The 13,498-nt window shown below is 39.7% G+C and overlaps 1 long non-coding RNA gene across 5 annotated transcripts in view; it reads right to left on the bottom strand.

Moving 5' to 3' along the window:
- Positions 1-13,498, bottom strand: part of LOC121312976 — an 83,614-nt gene that overhangs the window by 50,280 nt on the left and 19,836 nt on the right. Inside the window, exons 3-4 of one of the 5 annotated variants that reach the window (XR_005949930.1) lie at positions 9,680-10,108; positions 7,540-9,378 (exon numbers count right to left, since the gene is read on the bottom strand). The exons of 2 other annotated variants lie outside the window; for them this stretch is intronic. This is a non-coding gene — a long non-coding RNA (uncharacterized LOC121312976). Of the gene's footprint in view, positions 1-7,539; positions 10,109-13,498 lie in introns of those variants that run through there. 2 more of the 5 variants (XR_005949928.1, XR_005949926.1) reach the window with 2 other exon arrangements.

Genomic DNA, 13,498 nt, shown 5'->3' with positions numbered 1-13,498 from the left:
GTCACCCACGACACACTAAAGACTGCCAATTTTTAGCAGTATAATGTGCAATTGGTGGCATGTTCACTTGGCTTACGCAAGCTTTTTGGTGACTGACTATACAACAAATATAAACAATCTAAAAATGCCTTAAAATCATTTGTACATCCACTTTTAATGTGTAGTTCCCAACACTCTTAGGTGAAATGTAAATATAAAGTCAATACCTGTCATACAGTATGAGAAATAAGTCACCAATGTAAGGTCAAAATGTCCTTCTTTTTCTCGCATGGTTTTTTTTGGCAGATTTATGGAAAACTCAGGCACTTTTATCCACTCATATGTATATTACAGGACATCCGAATTTAATGACAATTAACTTGTTTTGTCAACATGGAAATATACTACAGAAAACACTTATTGTGACATCTATATTATTTATATTAAATGATTTATTTCCATTTTAAAATGGAACATTTGCGTGCAAAAATATATATTTTTATATAATAAATGTAAATATAAGAAAAGGTCTGGCATGCATGGGATTTGATGAAACTGTAAACTTTAGTTTGCAAGCGTGTTATGGTGTTACTGTCAGTGCCACATGATTAGTTGAGAAAAATAGCAGTATTTTGAAAGATGAAGTCAGCTAGCTGAGAGTTCTCGGCACTTTGTTATTATTTTTTTACAGAGATTTTTTTGGAGATTTTTTTTTTGAGTCATCTCATCATTCTGAGATTCTGATCTTGATCTCTGAAAAATGTTGGTTTCCTGTCACTGTAACGTTCATTGTGGTCCCTATTGGTTCAAGGAAATACGGTTCCTCCTCTCGATACTGGTTGATGAGAGTAATGCTATTTGTGGTCCCCACTGGACAAAAAGGAACGTTCATTTCTGAGAATTAGCTATATATGGTAAAAGTAAAACATAAATAAATACATTAATACATATTTTATTGAAATAAATACATAAATCAATACATAAACATATATTTCTTTCTTAATCTATCTTGATATTTATTTATTTCCATTTAATATTGTATGAAATGAAAATAAATACAGTTATTGTTCAATTGTATATTAGTAAAGATTTTTGTACATAAAGGTCATCATGCTTTCATATATTTTTACTTTCAAATAAAAAAAAAAATATTGTAACAACCCGGACAATTGCTTTGTTGCAGGACTTGTTGTCTGTTCAGTTTGTCTCATCTGTCTTTTATGTTACATGTATTGTAAGGTCAACGGGTCACGCTATTACTTAGCATGGGAAGGGGGAGTGAGTGAATGAGTGGGGAGAATGTGTGTTGCTGTTTACGGGGGTTGCAGAGCATGGATGTGACTGGTTGATGAGTCAGACAGAGGCGGTAAACAATGGGAGGTTATATAAGGGGGTGCACGAGCCTGGGGACTGGATACAGTTCAGCGCTGAACTTGAATGAGAAACTATGGGTGCAACTGAGTGAGCAGGTGAGCTGTGACCAGAGAGAATATGCAATGAAAGTGCCAAGACTAAAACCTAGAGTTATTATTTTGGTGCCTTGAATTCTGGCCCCTGACAGAAATTCTCTGTAGTTTCAAATAAAACAAACATTTTGAGAATTCAACACCGTCTCCCTGAATACTACTTCTTAAACATGAAAATGTTACAATATACTAAATGAATGGATCAAGCTTATTATGATAGTTTGCATAATTGGATGAAAGCTTTCAATACAGGCACAATAACAGTTGATCGAACTTGCATCAAAAACACTGGCCAAGTTAGTAGAAACAACTGGGGCAACCTTGACCCCCAACCGCTTATACAGTTGTACCTATTTTCTTGGTGTTGGCCAAGGTTGCGTCCAATTATTTCTTCTAACTTGGCTTGTGTTTTTGATATCTCCACTTTAAATGGCTGGGCACTTTTGATAACTTGTCGTTTTTTTTACATTTCCAATGTGTTTTTCTTTCAGATTATTTTAAAAGTTTAGATAGTGATGCTCTATATTCTTCCAGAATGGCAGACTTCAATATAAGATTTCAAATTTAAATGTGGCATTCCATTTTCAATCATTTCTCTTTGATGGAATACTGTGATTTAGACATACTTCAAAGTGAAAAGTTAAACAGTCTCTTCACGTGAGAAGGGGAATGGTGATACCCAGTGAATTGTGGGCTCATTCCACAGAAAATTACATAGGACAGAAGCGACAGTCACATTACTGTGTTTATTCTTTTGCCAGACCAGTATTCAAACCAGATACTGCTGAAAAACAGGATCCTGAGCACATCATAAACTGTCTACAGGCTGTCAGGGACTCAAATACTGTAGGATGGATATGTCAAGATGTTATAAGATAAACAGGATACCAGCCGCCCAAAATACCACAAGCCTCTCATTTACAGGCATTCTTTCTTCTTGCTCTGTAGTTTTCCCCAGGGACTGGGTGGCACAAAGAAAACTACACACACATAGTTATTCAGAGTCATTGTTCTGCTACTTTGTGTCTAATTTACCTCAGCCCCCGGGACTAGGCAGTGTCGTGAGGTAGCACTCTGATAAGAGCTCTTGGCTTTCACATTAAAGACATGTTTGACTCTGGTCTTTGTTGTACTGGCTGGGAGTAATTTGTGGGTTCGAGTGAAATTAATTTTTGACGTCCCTACCCAGTTCCATACGTCCCTCACCCCTCCCCCATCCACCACAATTGCCACTAATTGACATTCAAATTGTAAGGCTGGTGCAAGCTGAAGACTGCATGTTACTTTGGGGTTGAGTAGCTTTCAATGGCACACTGGTAAGGCAGTCCTGTGCTATTTCTTAATGGGTAATACTAAAGGAATAGAACCTGAAGAAGAGGGCTTTACCACCTGGAGAACGAGAAGGGCCTTAACAGATGGTAAAGCTCTCTTATGAGGGTTCTATTGCTATTAGAAAATTGATATGTTAAAAAAAGTAATAAAATGCTTTGCTGCTTTTTTCCCGTGATTTTATGCAGCACTAGTTTTTGTTGCTAATGAATACAGACGTTTTCCTTGGTATTCTATGATTTCCATTACATGAGAGTAGATGTTGAACTTCATGCTAATTTGAACTTGCCTCTCGCCAAGATAAGCAACAACTAAAACGTAGCTTTGCAGTTAACCAATGTGATCCATCTGCATCTCCATCCATTTGCGTTGTTTTACATTTGATGATGTAGATATCCTTCTGTCTGGTGTTGATTGCTGAAGTGTAATGCTGGCTCTAGGGATCAGCTCATTTTGCCTCTATAAAGCATCAGCACACACAAAGGCTGCAATTCTAGCTCCGGGGATCAACCCAGTGAGGTCTCCCCAGCACATCAGCATGACAATCGTCGGGACTGGGCTAAGTAGGTGTGGCAAAGTGGTTTGTAGTGCTCCGGTGTATAGGTGAGTTGAGGTGCTCCAACAAAGGATAAACACGAAGTCTACCGGTCAGGTTTCTTTTAATGCCCTTTTTAATCCGGGTTTCAAATAATAAAGCTGGCTCTACCCAGCAATGGGTATTGCCAGTGAAAACTGGACCCAAAATAATAAAGCTGGTTCTACCCAGCAATGGGTATTACTAGCTACAAAACAAAGGGGTTGCAGTCCCGAAACAATAAACACAAAAACACGTCTCCAAACTGGGTGCTCTGGTGCAGGTGCGGTGCTCTGAGTGCTGGTGCTCGTGCGCGTTCAGGTCCGGGCTTCTTGCTGCAGCTCCAGCTTCGTATCAGCCGTCTGGTAAAACAAACACAATACTCCTCAACGAACCCACACTTCATTCAAAATTCCGTCCTTGTCTCCTCCCATTAACCACAACAAAAAGGAGCCGATTACGGCGTCACGTCCCCCTAAAGTACCCTAAGCCCCGCCCCCTCCGATAGCTAGTTCAATCATGTCTCCTCCAATTCATGACTGAAACTTCGCTCACCGTACTAGGGCGATGACTCCAGGTACCGTAACGCTGCCCTCTTCCTGAATGGCCGGCTCCCGACTGTCCCCAGGATGAACTGCCCAACCATTCAGTAGGAAGCCCGCAGCTCCTGTTGTACAGTGCCCTCACTGGTCGAGAGGGAGATTTTTGATTCGGATTCATTCGCTCTCCGTCACAGTAGGGTACACCTCTGGGGTCTTCAAGTGGGCACCTTCCATCCTCTGTGTTTCATTGACTAGCCCACGACACCTCAAGAGGGCTCAACAGTGATTCTGGCGTCCCATCATCACCCCCTTCTCTCTCCCACTCAGCTCAACCCAGCTTAATTACCTGTACATCAGCATTGCTTTCTTTCTATTGTGCTTGAAATATCCATCCAGAATCTTTCCGTCTCAACCACAGCCAGTTGCTGCTCCTTTCTGCTGCTTCAGATATGTTCTTCACTGTGTGATGCAACTCTTGGCCACTGAACCCGATGCCTCTGAGAAACCAGGTTGTAGAGTGTGCCATAAATCCTCGACAACCCTCCTCCACTGGGTACACTCAGACTCTCCATCCGTGCTGTTCCACTTCAGCAGCTAGTTGAGCATACCAAAGTTTCTTTCTCTCATACGCCTCATCCACAGCATCTTTCCATGGCACTGTTAACTCTACCAGATGAGCAAAAAGGTGTGCTGCTCCAGACCACAAGACAATGTCTGGTTGAAGGTTAGTGGTGGCAATCTCAGCTGGAAAAATAAGCCATTGACCAACATCTGCCAACATCTTCCAGTCTCTAGCAGCATCCAGTTGTCCTGGGCAAGGCTTGGTTTTAACACCTTTTCTTGGTGGTTGCTCTCCTGGATGGAGGAATATTGTCTTTTGTGTGTAATGTGTTGATGGAACTGGTGACAACTTATTGGTCAGGTTACGCTTATCTTCCAATGCTAAGGCCAAACATAGTAGCACCTGGTAAGTAAACCGTCCTTGGCTAAGACCCACCTTACATCCTGTCAAAATGGGCCTTAATGTTGCAGGTGATGAACACAAAGTACATGAGGGATCCTCACCCACCCAGAGGTTTAGGTTCTGCAGTGATGGGAGAACATGATCCTCTCCTCCTGCTTTTGCACCTCATTGACTACCAGCTTCCTCTGTTGAGCTGGGGTTGCCTTATGCCATGTAGGAGGAGCTGAACTGAGACCAAAACCTCTTTTTCCATGCTGACCTTGCCCCATAATATCTCTGATTTGAAGATCAGCCTTAGCATCTTCCACAGCTTTCTTTGTCATCCATTTTCTTCCAGTTTTCAACACAGGTGCTGCCTCCCTTATGCATTTGTCACGTGAATCTACTAATGTCATTTCCAGTCTGACTTTGGCGCACTTAAATGCCTCGGTTAGAGCAGAGATTTGTCGCAGCAGTATTCCTTTACCATAAAGTCCTACTCTGCTGAGGCAGCATGGAACTCCCAACCATTTCCTGACGTATGCTGATTAAAGCTTCCATCTTCTCAACTGTTGTCAAGGAAACCTTGCACACAGTTGGTGGCCACAGTAGTCTTGGCAGTAGACCAAACTGAAAGCACCAGTGTTTCAGTTTGCCTGGTAAAGCGCTGCTGTCTATGCTCTTCAACCCTTCCACTGCTTGTTGTCTAACGTCTCCCACATGAACTGTGTCCTTTAGATCCCTGTCGTATCATCTCCCTAGATTTTTCACTGGCTTCTCAGACACTGTTGGTATTGCCTCACCATTAATGTAGAACCTTTTATCTACTACTTTACCTTTAATTATAGAGATGCTCCTTGATTTAGTGGGCTTGAATTGCATTCATGCCCTGTGGCAGAGCAAAGCTCTGCCCTTTTAAATTGGCAGGGATGGGGTTAACTTCCCCTGCCTGCCTGGGTTTATTATGTTCAGGTGGCTGGGGTTGATTAGTTGATTAGGTTGATTAACGATCAATCAGCGCCCAGCCACCTGATATAAAAGGAGGCCTCAGCTTCTCATTTGGGAGAGGGAGCTGAGGAAGCAGGTTGGTGTTTGTTTTGTGGTTTTTGAATTTTCTAAATCCAGTGAAGGCATTGCCCAGCCTGGAAACTTTATTTTTGTGAGTTTTGTTTTTGCTTTATTTGTGTTTGAGTATCTGTTATTTTGCCCTTGTGCACTTTATTTTTGTTTATTTATAATAAAATAGTTATTTTTTTGAACTGCAGTCTGTCTCTGGGCCTCTATCCACTCGCCAGCCTGCCACATGCCCATTCAATGTTATTGCTTAATTTGCCCAATAACTGATTAGTGCAGGCTACTGTTGTAGTCATTGTTGTCATGTCATCCATGTATGCTCGAATTGGTGGTAGTTGCATTCCAGAAGCCAAGCGCTCTCCTCCCACTACCCATTTGGTGCCTTAATAATTACTTCCATTGTCATGGTAAAAGCCAGTGGAGAAATGGTACATCCTGCCATTATTCCAACTTCTAGGCATTGCCATATAGTGCTGAATTCTGAAGTTGAAAAACTGAATTGCAAATCTCCAAAGTAGACTTTCACTAAATTTGTTATAGTCATCGGTACGTTGAAAAAATCAAATGCTGCCCAAAGAAGTTCATGTGGCACTGAACCATATGCATTAGCCAAATCCAGGAATGTCACATGGAGCTCCTTCCTCTCCTTTTTTGCTGATTAAATGTCAAATTAATCCAACTTCTTTTCCACTGTTCCATTTAACCTTTCCAAAGTAAATCAGAGATCTGTGTTTACTGTGTCACACATAGTTTTGTCACAAGCTCTTGGCCATTTAACTCCAGACTTGTGCCCGTTGAGTTTCTTTTCTCTTATGTTGGTTCATCTGACCGGGTTCGCAAGGATCATTAGGTTCATAACTAGTTGTATCCACGCAAGACCTCCTTATGTCTATGACAAGGGTGCTGATATCCTGCGAACTGTGGTTTGCTTCCTGTCGCTGGATTTCATTTGACTGACTTGACTGACTTTGTAAGAAGTTCTGATCAATGCAAGGCCCTTGTCCCTTCTCCCTCAAACATTTAATTCTCCCTTGATGAATCTTCAAACCCTTGACCGTTGTTGCTTTGCTCCAGCCGCAGACACAAACCATGTCTTTGCTAACTGGAGATCTTGAACTAGTCTTTTGTGAAGTACTCTCCATTGTCATATCTGTTTCTGTTCCTAAGTTGTTAACCGTGTTATCCAACATTGAGTCATCTTCCACCACCACTCTCGCAGACTCTAGGGGTATTTCTTAGAAGCCTTGGGCAGGTGTCTCCAGCATAGGAGTGTCTTCAGCGACTAGGGTAGCTAACCCTTGCCAGCCCCAATGGGATGTCTTTCCTCCTGTCAGCTGTCTCTTCATGCTGTCAAGAGGTCTTTCCCTTGTTGCCAGCTGCACTATTCACAGCATTCACTGGATGTATCCAGATCTTCATGATTTCCATTACATGAGAGTAGATGTTGAACTTCATGCTGATTTGAACTCGGCTCTCGCCAAGATAAGCAACAACTGCATCTCCATCTATTTGCGTTGTTTTCCATTTGATGATGTAGATATCCTTCTGTCTGGTGTTGATTGCTGAAGTGTAATGCTGGCTCCAGGGATCAGCTCATTTTGCCTCCCCAGCGCATCAGCACACACAATGGCTGCAATGCTGGCTCCGGGGATCAACCTATGAGAAATGTGGTTTGCTCAGAATTCTGTTTGTGGTCTGGTAGCCTTCACTCTGGGTTCATTATCCCAGTGGTGGACTATGCCGAATTGTGGGTATTTCCAATAACCTAACTTATACCTCAATGCTAAAATCCGAAATCTTCTAGTTACATGCAGCTATTCTTCAGTCCAGGTACCTCGTACAGAAAAACAAACACGGTTTGTGAAGTGCTTGTAAAACATGTAAAAGAATAAAAGTAAAGCTAACTTTCACATTTTGTATTAGGGTTTGAGGGCTGGTTCATGTATTTGTGTAATTTCAATATTTAAGTTAGTGTTAGGTTCCAAAATGTATCAGTGAAATAAACAAATAATAAAGTTTTAGTAATTCAAAATATCTAGTCTGTGTGCTAATGCTGTTTGTGCTGTTTGTTTAGTAACTATTTCACAGTGTTCATAAAGTTTATTCAAAACCTCTTTCCTGGCTTAATTAGAGAAGAGAGCACCCTTCTGTGTGCCACTCTGATATGCTGAAACAACGTTGCTGAAAGTAATCAGGCTGCATCCACTTGTTTGATTTCTTCAACTCGTCATTCAAAACGGAGACTAGTTGTTATTGTGGTTGCTGGATTGCCACTGACAACAAACACTATTCTCAATTTTTTAAAACGTTATTTGCTATACTAATTTGAAATAGATAGATTGAATGTATAGGACAGCGAGGAAGCAGTCTATATTGACAGACAGTAATCAGAGGGGGGTGTGTACAAGAACAACTGTTTTTTCATCAAGCAGAAAAAAAAGTAACATACACGAATACTGTGTTTCCATATTTTCCAGTGGATTAATTTGGAACAGTGATTAAGCATAGTTTGAAAGATAACACTCGAGGTCCTTTACCGGAGATTAAGACCCTCGTATTGACCAATCAGGTTAAAGGAAATCTCCGATCCCTTTTTCGAACATTACTCAAGTTGTTTAACATATCCATTCTTCATATTATGGAGTAAAAAAATTAAATAATAAAAATAATTATATTTGAGCCATTTGCGTCGTATACTCTTGCATCAGTCAGTGGGAATCTGTTTAGACTTTCTCAGGTCAGTTGTAATGGGAAGTCTAATCCATATGTTTGCTGTTTGAATGAAATTGACTTGACCAGATTCAGTTCTTAGTAGACAGGTTTCCATCTCAAACTATAACCTCCACTCATTTAAACAGGACAAGAAATGCTTGAAGATTGGTGAAACAGGGAACATAGTGCGTTGAGGAGAAAGAAGTGCCTGTTGCTTTTGCCTCCCTAGTTAATGCAACACTCCATGTGGCAACTTCACACAGCCAGGATATGAATCTGTGCTGCCCTGACTGTATGACTTATCCTGCACACCACTGAGCCACCTGAGGACCCCGCTCATAATTTATGTTTTAGAAAAGTTTCAATTAAGTTGTATATGTTTCAATTACATTTCCATTAGTACCTACCACTGTGTAGTATTGCAAGTAATGTGATAGCTGTATGGTTTGCATACAATCTTGCTTGGCTTGGCTTGGCTTGACTTTAAAATAAAAAATGCCTGAAACATTAATGTACTGTACTATTGATAACTATGGAAGGTTTGTTTTTGGAAAGAGCTAATGTGATGAACAACACAATGTACCAACTGAACTGTTGTCAAAGCCATGACTTGAGCTCCAGGAACAAAATGTTACCAATTAACTGAAGTTGTGAGTCTTCATCACTGTCTTCCTTTTTCACTTCGTGCTTCTGAAGAGGAGTGTGGAAAGGCTGGGGTTTAGGTACTTTAAATGGTGACGTGGGGTCCCACCTGCTTCTCTGAAACAGATTGTAAACAATTTGGAAACATTTTCAAAGCACAAATCACGAGAATAAAGGAAACACTGTGGGAAATTAAAACAATACTACAGCAGGTTCAGAATGTAAAAACATAGATAACATTCCCATTACAAACCTCTTAAACTAAAAAAAAGCACATCAATGTTTTTGTGTATTTATGTAAACAACAGGCAGTAGATTCAATCAGTAAAACAGAACATTAAGATTAGGTTAAATAAAAACAACGAAGCTGATATTTGTCCATATTTGTTACTGTACTCAACATTCACTTACCACTTACCAAGAAAATCAGGCTTTTAGTGTAGTAGTGAGAAGCTGTAAATTACAGACAATAAAACATTGGGTCCAGAACATATGTTAATACAAATAAAATACATTAAAAAGATCAATAATAGGACCAATCATTAATTCTGTACATGAGTGAGAATACTTTGAAAACAGTCAATTATAACAACCACTTCAATTTTACTGCCAACCTTATTAATAAATGTTGTTGTTATTATTTTATTTTTTATACAGTTTTTATGGATGTACAGTGTACAATGTTTGTAGTGTTTTTATAGGCCCTTCTCGTCTATTTCAATGACTCCGAGTGCCATCTGGAAGGTTCCTGCAGAAGAATCAGATCCCACATTCAGAGAGTGCTGCCTGCATGCTGAATGGATTATAAGACAGGCATCCACTGGGAACTTTGTTAACATGCCGTCTGCTGCCCGTAGAATCCAGAGAGTGACGTATTACAGCCAGTCCAGGAAAGTTCATTTCCAAAATCCAATACCATAAATAAAATAAAGTATAAAATCATTTTAATGGAAATTAGTCCCCACTTTACATGTTTTGATCACAGGAAATATAGATATTTGTTTGACCTCACTAAGACTATGCTAAATCACATGCCAACATTAATTAGCAATTATAATATTCTGTAACTCATGCTGTTGCTGTATGAAGTAGAATTGCTATATTTTCACACTATGGATTTCGAAATTCTGTTATAAATACTTCAATGACATTATAAAAGATGTTTAACACATTATGTAAAATGTACTAATAATGCATTATAAACCATTTTAACAACACTTAGGGCCATATTTGATCACAGGTTTAGGCTGTCTTTAGGCTGTATTTAAAAGAAATTGCCCTGAAGCAAACACCAAATGCGTCCCTATAGAATACCTTCATATAATTTAGTTCCCCTCTAAAGGCATGCCAGCTTTCAGGTGAGAATGTGGCCAGTCTGAATTGGCTGATTGAATCTCAAATTAACCTGCTGACCTGTATATAAGGGCTTGGCTCGTCTCCTAGCCGGTTCAGTGTAGGACTCAAAAAGAGCAGGTGTCTGTTCACTCAGTTCTGTTCTTTTTTATGTTGAGATTAAAAGTGTGAAACCTCATGCTTAACTTCAGTTTCTGTGGGTGACATCTCCTTGTCTCCTGCCTGACAAACACCCTGTTGCAGCTATTAATCCAATTAAATGTTGATAAAAATGGTTTATACACATCACACTGCTGTCATAGTAATTTGAACTGACTCAACACAACTTTAACTCTCAACTGAAATATATTTAGTCATTTTAAAGCAATTGTAGCAACAGAAGCAGTCAGGCAGTCATATTGGATAGGGGGCTGTGGCAAAGTGGCTTGTAAGGGGAACAAGTGTAGCGGTGATGCAGTGCAGGAGCGATGAACAGACAACGGTAATTTAGTGAGTAAGTGTTTATTGTGCAGTTTCCAGGTTTGGTGACCGTCAAATAATAAATCCCCGGCAGTACACAACAATGTGTAAAGCGCGGGGAGGGTGAATAACACGGTACCGTCCTGAACAGATAGCAAAGGCACGGTCACCAGTCCTGGGTGAATGCAAACGTGCAGGAGTGCAGGAGAATAGAAATGGTGGAAATGACAAATGACTGCTTCCTAACACAATTTGTGAAGGCACCCACTAGAGGGGAGGCATGCCTTGATTTAGTCTTTTCAAATAACGAAGATAGAATAACTAAAACAGAGGTCAGAGAACCACTGGCAAACTCAGACCACAACATGGTCTCATTTGAAGTGTTTTTTAAATCCCCAAAAGTAAAGACTAAAGCTAAGGTTTACAATTTTAGAAAAGCAAACTATGAAGGCATGAAACAGAGACTAACAGAAGTAGATTGGAGTAAAATAGAGAAAACACCCACAGAAGAAGGATGGTTGTTCTTCAAAAATGTAGTACTAGAGGCGCAAAACAATTATATCCCTAAAGTAGACAAATCTAAATGTAAAACTAAATTGCCAAAATGGTTTAATAGATCAATTAAAAAAAATATTCAGCGAAAAAAGGCACTTTACAGAGCATTAAAAAAGGACCAAAAAGAAAGTACGCAGAAAGAGTACACAGAACTGCAAATGCAAGTCAAAAAGGAAGTTAGAAAGGCCAAGAGAGAAATAGAAATGAACATTGCTAAGGGAGCTAAAACCAATTCCAAAATGTTTTTCCAATATTACAACAGCAAGAGAACATTCAAAGAGGAGATTAAATGTTTAAGAGATACAAATGGCAAAATCGTAGAGGAAGAAAAAAAAATAGCAAATATGTTAAATGATTACTTTTCACAAGTTTTTACAAAGGAAGATACTGACAACATGCCCCACATGTCATCCAGTTCCTATCCAGTTTTAAATAACTTTAGCATAACTGAGGCAGAAGTGTTAAAGGGACTAGGAGCTCTTAAAATAAACAAATCCCCTGGGCCGGATGAGATCCTCCCAGTAGTACTCAAAGAAATGAAAGAAGTAATTTACAAACCGCTAACCAAGATCATGCAGCAGTCTCTTGACACAGGGGTGGTACCGACAGACTGGAAAATTGCAAACGTAATACCGATCCACAAAAAGGGAAACAAAACTGAACCAGGTAACTACAGACCAGTAAGCCTGACTTCTATTATATGCAAACTTATGGAAACTATAATAAGATCCAAAATGGAAAATTACCTATATGGTAACAGGGTACTGGGAGACAGTCAACATGGTTTTAGGAAAGGGAGATCGTGCCTAACTAACTTGCTTGATTTTTTTGAGGATGCAACATCCATAATGGATAATTGCAAAGCATATGACATGGTTTATTTAGATTTCCAGAAAGCTTTTGACAAAGTCCCGCACAAAAGATTAATTCTCAAACTGAACGCAGTTGGGATTCAAGGAAACGCATGTACATGGATTAGGGAGTGGTTAACATGTAGAAAACAGAAAGTACTGATTAGAGGAAAAACCTCAGAATGGAGTGTGGTAACCAGCGGTGTACCACAGGGATCAGTATTAGGTCCTCTGCTATTCCTAATCTACATTAATGATTTAGATTCTGGTATAGTAAGCAAACTTGTTAAATTTGCAGACGACACAAAAGTAGGAGGAGTGGCAAACACTGTTGCAGCAGCAAAGGTCATTCAAAATGATCTAGACAAGATTCAGAACTGGGCAGACACATGGCAAATGACATTTAATAGAGAAAAGTGTAAGGTACTGCACGCAGGAAATAAAAATGTACATTATAAAAATCATATGGGAGATATTGAAATTGGAGAAGGAATCTATGAAAAAGACCTAGGAGTTTTTGTTGACTCAGAAATGTCTTCATCTAGGCAATGTGGGGAAGCTATAAAAAAGGCTAACAAGATGCTCGGATACGTTGTGAAAAGTGTTGAATTTAAATCAAGGGAAGTAATGTTAAAACTGTACAATGCACTTGTAAGACCTCATCTTGAATATTGTGTGCAGTTCTGGTCACCTCGCTATAAAAAAGATATTGCTGCTCTAGAAAGAGTGCAAAGAAGAGCGACCAGAATTATTCCGGGCTTAAAAGGCATGTCATATGCAGACAGGCTAAAAGAATTGAATCTGTTCAGTCTTGAAGAAAGAAGACTACGTGGCGACCTAATTCAAGCATTCAAAATTCTAAAAGGTATTGACAGTGTCGACCCAAGGGACTTTTTCAGCCTGAAAAAAGAAACAAGGACCAGGGGTCACAAATGGAGTTTAGAAAAAGGGGCATTCAGAACAGAAAATAGGAGACACTTTTTTACACAGAGAATTGTGAGGGTCTGGAATCAACTCCC

This window comes from Polyodon spathula, chromosome 1, assembly GCF_017654505.1.
Source record: "Polyodon spathula isolate WHYD16114869_AA chromosome 1, ASM1765450v1, whole genome shotgun sequence".
Classification (NCBI taxonomy): Eukaryota; Metazoa; Chordata; class Actinopteri; order Acipenseriformes; family Polyodontidae; genus Polyodon; species Polyodon spathula.
The sequence above is the reverse complement of the archived record's forward strand: the minus strand, read 5'-3'. Positions and strand labels throughout refer to the sequence as shown.